Genomic DNA, 2,913 nt, shown 5'->3' with positions numbered 1-2,913 from the left:
GCTACAAAAAGATGCAATGTATACACAATTTTGAAGGAGTAGTACCTATATTACATAATATGTTGAATTTTTCTTTGGTGGTAATGGGGTAAAAGAATCTTCACTCAAAATTCTTTTACAATGTATTAGCTATCATAGAAGGTTAGCTAAGTTGCACAGTAGATGGAGTGTTGAGCCTGGAGTGAGGAAGACTCATCTTCCTGAGTTCAAATCTGGCCTCAGACACGTACTAGCTGTGTGACCCTGGGCAAGTCACTATTAGCCTCAGTTCCCTCATTTCTAAAATGATCTGGAGAAGGAAATGGCAAACTGCTCTGATATCTTTGTCAGGAAAACCCCAAATGGATTCATGAAAAGTCGAACGTGACTGAAATGACTAAACAGTAACAACTATCATAGGCAACCAGGGCTTTGCCACAGAGCCCCAGTATCTGGAAAAGGAAATATTTCCTCCCAGTAGCAACTGACATTCTTAGACACAATCTCATAATCCTTTTCTGGCCAGCATCATCATTCTATCCCACCCCAGAATGAATTTGGCATAGGTAAGTACAATAATTTTTGTTATAGTTTTGCTTTAAGATACTGTGGGGATTAAAAAAACAAAACCAAAAACTGGCATACAATTCAGAGACTTGAATTCCAATCTCACTTTAGATATTTAATGCCTTTGTAGTCTTGAGCAAGTAACTTATCCTCACTGGACCCCTTGGTCTTCATTATTTAATGAGGAGGCAGGACTTTATGTCTTCTGAAGTCTCTTCCTGCTTGTTCTGTATTTCAGATCCTTCTTAAGTGATTCTTTTAAAACTTAAGAGACCTCTTAGTGACTATCTTTTTTTTTCCCCCTAGTACTACCCTAGTCCCATCCAAACTTCATAACTTCTGAAACCCGCTCTTTGATCTGGCCTGGTATAAGTATGCTATGTAATAATGGAAACATACCTTTGGAGTAATACTTTCCTATGGTTGTGGTGACAGCTACAGAACTACTTTCCAACCAGGAATTTCAATATGGCCCTCACCACTATTATTATGTACTTACAACACAAATACATTGAGTTAAAAAAAAAAAAACAGCCATGTAAATAGTAGATGGTGTTTTGCTACATGGCACCAAATACCCAATTTGGCTGAATTTTTTAAAGGAATAACCAGTTTGGGCATTTTTTTGTTGAGCACTTTAAAAAAAAAAATCTCGTTTTAGAGAAAAGCGGAGATAGGCCATAGAGGCAACCAGCCTCTTGCTGCAGGCTTCAGCTTGGCCCAGAATGGGAGCGAGCCTGGCATGGACCCTCTGCGGCTTGGGCCCCAGCTGCGTCTCGGGGGCTTGCTGACCAGGCTCAGGCGCCGTGGCCACAGTCCAACTTAGTGGAGTCCATGAGAAGAAAATGTTTGTCATCAAACCCTCTGAATTTTATGACAAAAGATTTTTGAAGTTGTTGAGATTTTATTTATTGTTGACAGGGATTCCAGGGACAATTGGCATAACATTGGTGAATATATTCATTGATGAAGCTGAGTTAGCAGAAGTCCCAGAAGGCTACGTTCCAGAACACTGGGAATACTTCAAGCACCCCATAACCAGGGAGATTGCTAATTATGAACCTCCTGAAAAGAACTGTGAAAGAACCATGGCAAATCTTACAATTGGAAGCTGAAAAGGCTGATGTGAAGTTGAAATATCAGGAAACAGAAAGATTTATGGGAGGAAGAAGGGATTGACACTGGTTTCATTACCCAACTGTTGATAAGGAACTTATTGATCACCATCCTAAAGCAGTATCTGACCATTAAGCTATCAATTCTACACATCTGATGGATTCTCTCTTTTGGAGGTGGGGGAGGGGTTTAATTAAGAAATGCATACTGTATTGTTGTTTTCTGAATAAAATAGCCATTTCCTTTTTGGTCTTGTAATTAGTTTTCAGTGTAGTTTGAGGGAATTGCTTTTGTTGTTAAGGGATGGTTTTCTTTTTTTAAGAAGGTCATGAATACGGCAATTAAAATTACATGAGATCAAAGTTTGTGAACTTCTAAAAGTAGTTTGGAAGTAGATTTACAATATGATACAGTGTAACTGTATCAAAAGTGACTTGTGTACCTGAGCGTGTAGGATATAGGCATCTAGGTTCATCATTGATAGTTCCTCTATTTTAATTGGCATTGAAATTTTTAGCCTGGATTATGTAAAAGATTAACGCCTTAATAAATCAGAAAAATGAAAAACTTCAGTAAGCAAATCTTCTGGAAGTTGATGAAGTTTTTGTGTTTGTTTTGTTTTTCCTTTTTATAGCCAAGAAACTTTTTGCATCTTTTTAAAGAATGTGATTTTTTCAAGGATCTTAACTGTTGAGATCTAATAAAAATCCTTACTGGTAAATATTAGAAAAATTCATGTTGAGTAGCTCAAAGTAAAGAGTTTTAAATGATAAAAATTTTAAAATCTGAAAGACAGGAAGTATTTGTTAAATTGAAATACCAAGCATAGACATAATTTTTAAAAAAATTTCAACATCTAAAAATTCTCTTTAAAATAATTCAAATATAAATTGATAGGCTCTTTGTAGAGGATAAAATTATTTTTAAAAAGTCAAGCTTTGAATGTTTTTAGTAAACATTTCTTAAAAGTAGAAGTAATTTTGTATTGACTAAGACCATAAAGTACTTTATTCATCTGTTAGACTCTAACTCAGTTAATGTCTACTTCTGAATGAAGATAGAAATCAAATTTAGTCACCTTGTTTTCCTTATAAACATAAAAATCAAAAGTAGACTTTTTAGCATAGGAAGACTCATATGAACTGTTGCAGTACAGCATGAACAATGACCTTAATTAAATAAAAACACAAAAGGACAATACAACTCACATACAGTGAACATACACACAAAATGACATGGAAAGTGTTGTTT

General features: G+C 35.5%; 1 pseudogene; it reads left to right on the top strand.

Moving 5' to 3' along the window:
• Nucleotides 1-314: 314 nt before the first annotated feature.
• LOC114031159 lies at nt 315-1,797 on the top strand (annotated as a pseudogene).
• Nucleotides 1,798-2,913: the final 1,116 nt, after the last annotated feature.

Source organism: Vombatus ursinus, unplaced genomic scaffold (assembly GCF_900497805.2).
Source record: "Vombatus ursinus unplaced genomic scaffold, bare-nosed wombat genome assembly UNPS02015089.1, whole genome shotgun sequence".
NCBI lineage: Eukaryota > Metazoa > Chordata > Mammalia > Diprotodontia > Vombatidae > Vombatus > Vombatus ursinus.
The sequence above is the reverse complement of the archived record's forward strand: the minus strand, read 5'-3'. Positions and strand labels throughout refer to the sequence as shown.